The following is a 7,816-nucleotide window of genomic DNA, read 5'->3' as shown; positions in this document are numbered from 1 at the left end:
GGTGCTATATTTTTACTCTATTTATTTTACGTGTACATATCTATTCTATTTATTTTATTTTGTTATTATGTTTGGTTTTGTTCTCTGTCTCCCCCTTCTAGACTGTGAGCCCACTGTTGGCTAGGGACTGTCTCTATAGGTCGCCAACTTGTACTTCCCAAGCTCTTAGTACAGTGCTCTGCACACAGTAAGCGCTCAATAAATAAGATTGATGGATTGATTGCCATCACTTTGCAATTGGGTTAGGTACTTTCAATTTCACCATTCGCCGTAATCACAGAAGGCTCCAGTTATCTCAGCCCGGATAATGTTTCCTATATATCACAGCCACTCTGCACACAGAGAGAATGATTCTGAAATATTCTGACATCATCAATGGTATTTATGGAGCACTTACTGTGTGCAGAGCACTATACTAAGTGCTTGGGAGTGTACAATATAAGTCAGTTGGTAGATTCCCTGCCTACAATGAGCTTACAGTCTAGAGGGGGAGACAGACATTAATACAGCACTTAGTATAGAGCCTGGCATAGTAAATGCTTAACAAATACAATTGTTATTATAAATTACTATAACGCTTCAGTTGGCTGTAGACAGGGCTCTCTCTCTCTCTCTTTTCACCCTACCCTGTCCTTTATAGTCTCTTTCCCTTAGCCTGGAGAACAGGGGAGTGCATGCTCTCTCTGTGCCCTTTTTTTAAGTGCTTTGTGAAATTTTCTTTGCGTATTAATAAAACATGAGGAGGTCAGAGGCTAATTGAGGAAAAGTGCATCTGTGAGGTACTTGCGGAACCCAGATGATCTTCATCACCCAGTTTTCCATATAGAGGGTTAAGTGGGTTCTTCACAGCGTGTAGTATCTAGGCACAGAAGAGGCAATGTGCCAACTTGAATTTGCAGAACGGCTCAAGTCGGCCCCCCATCTGTTTCTCATGCAGTTAATTCTCAAATCACCCAAGTAGCCAGTGACTGGGAGGTGAAAGGAGTGGCATCTGTTCCGTAAACTGAGAAATCATTGACAGCAGTTGGCTTCTGAAACACTGGCACCTATTTCACATGTTCCTTGGGAGAAAGTTGAGCTTTAATCTTGTCTTTGGCAAATGTTAATAGGCCACCACATAGTGTTAATGCCACCGCTACAACTCGGGCAGTGTTGGGTGACTGTCCTATCTGGACATCCTTCAGCTAAATGAGAAGTAGTTTCCGGGTCCAGATATACAGTGTCTAAGAACTTCTTCCAGCGGAAGAGGTGGCCAAAGGCAGAATCAGACACCCTGACTGGAAATCTTATCCTCCTTAGAAGGAGAATGAGCTGTTTCCCCACCTGTTTTGAAGGAACAGCCCTCAGCTATTAAGACTAGCTCACTGAACAACGAGGATGGTTCTGTTTGCTTATTTCTTATACGTGGTTCCCTTTCACAAGTTGGAAATAAAGAAGGCTCAAACTATAGGCGCGTCCATTAGGACGGACAAACTGGCTCTGGAAATCAGAGGACGGGAATCGTATTTAAAATTTTTAAGATTTTTAAGAATTAGTCCTCAATCTGACTCAATGTTTTTTTCAGAATTCTCCATATCCATTCGTAGATTATTATGAGGTTTGTGCTTCTATTTTTTATTTTATGATATTTGTTAAGCGCTTACTATGTGCCAGGCACTGTACTAAGTATTGGGGTAGAAACAAGCTTATCAAGATGACCTCTGTGACTAAGCCCTCCTTTCCTGTTCTCCCACTCCCTTCTGCGTTGCCCTGACTTGCTCCCTTTATTCATCTCCTTCCCAGCCCCACAGCACTTATGTTCATATCTGTCGTTTATTATGTTAATGTCTTTCTCCCCCACTAAACCGTAAGCTCCTTCTGGGCAGGGATTGTGTCTGTTTATTGTTATGTGGTACTCTCCCAAGTGCTTAGTACAGTGCTCTGCACACAGTAAGTGCTCAATAAACATGACTGCATGAATGAATACAGTTTGGGCACAGTCCATGTCATCATCATCATCAATCGTATTTATTGAGCGCTTACTGTGTGCAGAGCACTGTACTAAGCGCTTGGGAAGTACAAGTTGGCAACATATAGAGACAATCCCTACCCAACAGTGGGCTCAGTCTAAAAGGGGGAGACAGAGAACAAAACCAAACATACTAACAAAATAAAATAGAATAGATATGTACAAGCAAAATAAATAGAGTAATAAATATGTACAAACATTTGGGGCTCACAGTCTTAATCTCCATTTTACACATGAGGTAACTGAGGCACAGAGAAGTGCAGTGACTTGTCCTAGGTCACACAGCAGACCAGTCTCAGAGTCAGGATTAGAACCCATGTCCTTCTGACTCCCTGTCCTGTGCTTTCTCCACTAAACCTCGCTGCTTCTCACTGTTATCATGTCTCATCAGTATTTTCATGCACTGTGACTGTTTTCTCCAAAAAACTCCTCTTTACAAATTCCCCTTTATTCAGTTCTTTGAACTTTCCCATTAATCCTTTACACAGTACCCTGCCTTCAGTCAACTCTTAATCAGCCCAGGGTCTGTGAGTTAGTTTGCAGGCTATTTAGATACTCCTCCCTCCGGCTTGACTCCAGTTTGTTTTCTTCCATTAGAACCTCCACCGGAGGGTAAGCGTGGGAGAGAAAGGAGATAAATAAATCTCCATCAGTTGCCGCTTTTAAAGTTTTATAGGGAAGAAGACGCTAGAAAGGGAGATTTTTCAGTGATGTGTGGATCTGCCTTCTCTCCCTCACCACCTATTAGTAGGGATAATTGAGAGCTGGCATTACTGTCATTAGGCTACAATTGGTTTTTGTGAGGACTGAAAAGAAGTCTGTCCTGCCAAGGGACCTCTCTTTTCACTAATGTCCCCAAATAAGCCTTTCGAGCTAGTCATTTATAACTCTAAAGTAGCCCATAGTTTTGGAAATGCTATCTTCGCAAATCTCTCAGAAGGGATGAGGCTGACTTTTGAGTGTTCCTGAGCTAGTCACAACATTGAAGGCAACTATTGTGACATATGAGGTGCGTGAATCAGATATTTGCACATTTCAGATGAGAGGCATGATGTGGCTCATTGTACAATCATCAAATCCTCTGTAGACCATTTCCAGTTCTTTTGAATTCTTTTCCTAATCATCTGCGTTGTGATGTTCTCTTTTCCTCATACTCCTCCTCCTTACCCCGCCCCCCCCCACCATAAATGTAACACAAACCAGCTGAATCTTGCTAATCCAAGCAGGGGGATATAATTTGCATGATTTAAATAATGCTGCATAAGAGTGGCTCATTTGAATTATGGTAATTCACTATTCTGTAGTCCAGATTATCCTATTTTTGCATTTATGGGGAAGATGGGAACATTTATAGACGAACCAAAATCAAGCTTGAAGGCTACAGTAATTAGGGATAAAACATTTTCCCTGTATGTCTCTACGTGACGTCAATCAAGTAAATGGACAACATAGAGGAAATTGTTATTGCTACATATTAAATACCTGAATTTTTGTGCACATCTCTGCAAATGAATTCTAAGTCATTGATAAGGATCAGATACCCCTAAGGGGTTTGGAGGATCCAGAAAATAAGGATTCAATACCTGTTCTCTCTCCTGCTTAGACTGCAAGCCCCATGTGGGACCTATCTTTTATGGACCCCAGTGTTTAGTACAGTGCTTGGCACTTTGCGAGCGCTTAACAAATTCCACAATTAGTGTATTTGCAGAAATGTGAATATTTCAAACTCCAAGGGAGATTAATTAGTTCCTTACAAGTCTGAAGGAATTAGTGCAGCTTTTAAAAGTACTGGCTACTTTCTCTCCCAAATACAAACCGGAAGGATGAAGAGTGGGTCATCGCCTTGGGCAGTAGCACCCTCATCCTGGAGTGGGAATAATAATAATAATGTTGGTATTTGTTAAGCACTTACTATGTGCAAAGCACTGTTCTAAGTGCTGGGGTAGAGACAAGGTAATCAGGTTGTCCCACGAGGGGCTCACAGTCTTCATCCCCATTTTACGGATGAGGGAACTGAGGCCCAGAGAAGTGAAGTGACTTGCCCAAAGTCACACAGCTGACAAGTGGCGGGACCGGGATTTGAACCCACAGCCTCTGACTCCAAAGCCCATGCTCTTTCCACTGAGCCATGCCGGGGAAGTTTTGTTCATTTTTGTTTTCACAAGGCCACAGCTGTGAGCTCCACTGCAGGCCCCACCCAGTGAAATCAATCAATCAATCATTCATTCATTCAATCGTATTTATTGAGTGCTTATTGTGTGCAGAGCACTGTACTAAGTGCTTGGGGAGCACACCAAGCAGGCCCCACTCAGTGAAATCAATCAATCATTCAATCATTTATTGAGCGCTTACTGTTTGTGGAGCACTGTACTAAGCGCTTGGGAGAGAACAATACAACAATAAATGGACACATTCCCTGCCCACAATGAGCTTATGGTCTTGAGAAGCGGCGTGGCTTAATGGAAAGAGCCCGGGCTTGAGAGTCAGAGGTAGTGGGTTCTAATCTCGGCTCTGCCACTTGTCAGCTGTGTGACTTTGGGCAAATCACTTAACTTCTCTGTGCCTCAGTTACCTCATCTGTAAAATGGGGATTAAGACTGTGAGCCCCACGTGGGACAACCTTACTACCTTCTATCTACCCCAGCACTTAGAACAGTGCTTAGTATATAGTAAGCACTTAACAAATACCATTATTATTATTATTGAGGAAGGAACTGCCTTGTTGACTGTGGAGATCATCATCATCAATGCTATTTTTTGAGTGCTTACTGTGTGTGCAGAGCATTGCACTAAGCACTTGGGAGAGTAAATGGACACATTCCCTGCCCACAAAAAGCTTATGGTCTTGAGGAAGGAACTGTCTTGGTGGCTGTGGAGATCTTTATCATCAATATTATTTATTCATTCATTCATTCATTCAATCGTATTTATTGAGTGCTTACTGTGTGCAGAGCACTGTACTAAACATTTGGGAAGTACAAGTTGGCAACATATAGAGACGGTCCCTACCCAACAACGGGCTCACAGTCTAGAATGGGGAGACAGATAACAAAACAAAGCATGTGGACAGGTGTCATCTGAATGAGCCCTTACCATGTGTGCAGAGCACTGTACTAAGCGCTTGGGAGAGTACGATACAGCAAAGTTGGTAGATATGTTCCCTGCCCACAATGAGCCTACAGTCCCCAGAGGGAAGCGGACATTAAAATAAAAAAATAATTTATAGATGTGAATGTAAATGCTGTGGGGCTGAAATCCAAGCCCTTATTAGCTCAGAGATAAGATTCCTAGTCCCTTAGACCAAACTTGGTGACTTCGAAAAAAAAAATCTCCATCAGGAACAAAGCCAGAGCTCACTCTCGGAACTCAGCCGTTTTGGAGTTGGGGGTACCTTGTCAGGCAATTATTTAAAATTTAAAGCTCTTCCAGGCAAGTACTTGTGGGCTTGGGGGATTTTTGCCCAAATGGGAGAGTACCCCGTCTCAGGGTCGCACCTGGAGAGTTTCCAGTGCTCTACCAGTCTCGGCTGCAGGAGGGAGAGTCAGGCAGAGGCCTACCCATTTCATTCCTAGCTTGGGCAGTGGCTAGCGAGTGGAAGGCTATCTGCTACGAGTCAAGACTCACCCATGCTGGGCAGCGGCGGCATGGGAGAGAGTCGAGGGCAGAGACTCATGTTTACTGCATGGAAGGAGGCTGTGGTAAACCACTTCCTGATTTTTACCGAGAAAACTCTATGGGTGCACTACCAGAATGATTGCAGATGGTGAGCACGGCGTTCTGGGAGAGATGTGTCTGTGGTATCGCTATGGGTTGGAAACAATTTGACGGCGTAAGGCAAGACAAGTACACAGTAGGAAGACTCTGATACCATTGCCCTGACTTGCTCCCTTTGCCCTTCCCCTGTTCCCATCCCCACAGCCTCTATGTACGCATCTGTAATTCCATATTTATTTGTACTGAGGTCTGTCTCCCCACCTCCATTCATTCAAATATATTTATTGAGCGCTTACTATGTGCAGAGCACTGTACTAAGAGCTTGGGAAGTACAAGTTGGCAACATATAGAGACGGTCCCAACCCAACAACAGGCTCATGGTTTAGAAGGGGGAGACGGACAACAAAGCAAAGCATGTAGACAGGTGTCAAAGCTATATGCACATCATTAACAAAATAAATATAATAGTAAATATGTACATGTAAAATAGAGTAATAAAGCTGTACAAACATATACAAGTGCTGCGGGGAGGAGAAGGAGGTAGGGCTGGGGGGGATGGGGAGGAGGAGAGGAAAAAGGGGGCTTAGTTTGGGAAGACGTCCTGGAGGAGGTGAGCTCTCAGTAGGGCTTTGAAGGAAGGAAGAGAGCTAGCTTGGTGGATGTGCAGAGGGAGGCCATTCCAGGCCAGGGGAAGGATGTTGGCCGGGGGTTGACAGGGGGGTCAGGCGAGAATGAGGCACAGTGAGGAGGTTAGCGGCAGAGGAGCAGAGGGTGCGGGCTGGGCTGGAGAAGGAGAGAAGGGAGGTGAGGTAGAAGGGGGCGAGGTGATGGACAGCCTTGAAGCCCAGGGTGTGGAGTTTCTGCCTGATGCATAGGTTGACTGGTAGCCACTGGAGATTTTTGAGGAGGGGAGTAACATGCCCAGAGCGTTTCTGCACAAAGATGATCCGGGCAGCAGCGTGAAGTATAGACTGAAATGGGGACAGACAGGAGGATGGGAGATCAGAGAGAAGGCTGATGCAGTAATCCAGTCGGGATAGGATGACAGATTGAATGAGCAAGGTAGCGGTTTGGATGGAGAGGAAAGGGGGGATCTTGGCAATGTTGCGGAGGTGAGACTGGCAGGTTTTGGTGATGGATTGGATGTAAGGGGTGAGAGCGGAGTCAAGGATGACACCAAGGTTGCGGGCTTGTGAGACGGGAAGGATGGTAGTGCCATCTACAGTGATGGGAAAGTCAGGGAGAGGGCAGGGTTTGGGAGGGAAGATAAGTCTAAACTGTAAACTCATTGTGGACAGGGAATAATAATAATGTTGGCATTTGTTAAGTGCTTACTATGTGCAAAGCACAGTTCTAGGCACTGGGGTAGACACATGGCAATTAGGATGTCCCACGAAGGGCTCACAGACTGCATTCCCATTTTACAGATGAGGGACCTGAGGCCCAGAGAAGTTAAGTGACTTGCCCAAAGTCACATAGCTGACAAGTGACAGAAGCGGAATTAGAACCCATGACTTCTGACTCCCAAGCCCAGGCTCTTTCCACTAAACCAGGCTGCTTCTTGACACTGTTTCTTGTTGTATTGTACTTTCCCAAGCGCCTAGTACAGTGCTCTGCACACAGTGAGCACTCAATAAATACAATTGAATGAATGGATATTCTGGAGTTCTGAACTGGAAATGGAAAATTAAGGCCTTGTGCAGCCGTGCTCAACACTTGTGGCAGTGGTGGTGGGTTAGCTGCAGCAGTTTTTCCTCAAACAGCGGTTCACGGTTCTATGTACCCAGAGTGATGGTTCAATAAGTATTATTGATTGATTGTGGGCCTCACCACAGTCATTCTCATATGGCAAACGTTTGCCTTCGGGAGGAGGGGATCCTTTTCGGCTGCTGATCTGGCTACACCCATCACAGTTGCCCTCTCCTGCAGCATTTTAATCAATCAATCGTATTTATTGAGCGCTTACTGTGTGCACAGCACTGTACTAATGGTACCAATGTTCACAGCGCTGTGGAGAGTGACTAGTTAGGAGCCTGATAAAGCAAGAATAAAGGCTCGTTGCCTCTCCCGGAGGGCTGGAGGAAAGCTGGAAAA

At 44.7% G+C, this 7,816-nt stretch overlaps 1 non-coding gene across 1 annotated transcript; it reads left to right on the top strand.

The window, feature by feature from the left end:
• The first annotated feature begins 5,484 nt into the window (after positions 1–5,484).
• Positions 5,485–5,622, top strand: LOC119943009. The gene has a single exon (XR_005455497.1). It is a non-coding gene; the product is annotated as a small nucleolar RNA SNORA7 (small nucleolar RNA).
• The last annotated feature ends 2,194 nt before the right edge of the window (positions 5,623–7,816 follow it).

The sequence above is a fragment of the Tachyglossus aculeatus genome, chromosome 21 (genome assembly GCF_015852505.1).
Source record: "Tachyglossus aculeatus isolate mTacAcu1 chromosome 21, mTacAcu1.pri, whole genome shotgun sequence".
Lineage (NCBI taxonomy): Eukaryota > Metazoa > Chordata > Mammalia > Monotremata > Tachyglossidae > Tachyglossus > Tachyglossus aculeatus.
Note: the sequence above shows the minus strand (reverse complement) of the source record. Positions and strands in the feature narration are given on the sequence as shown.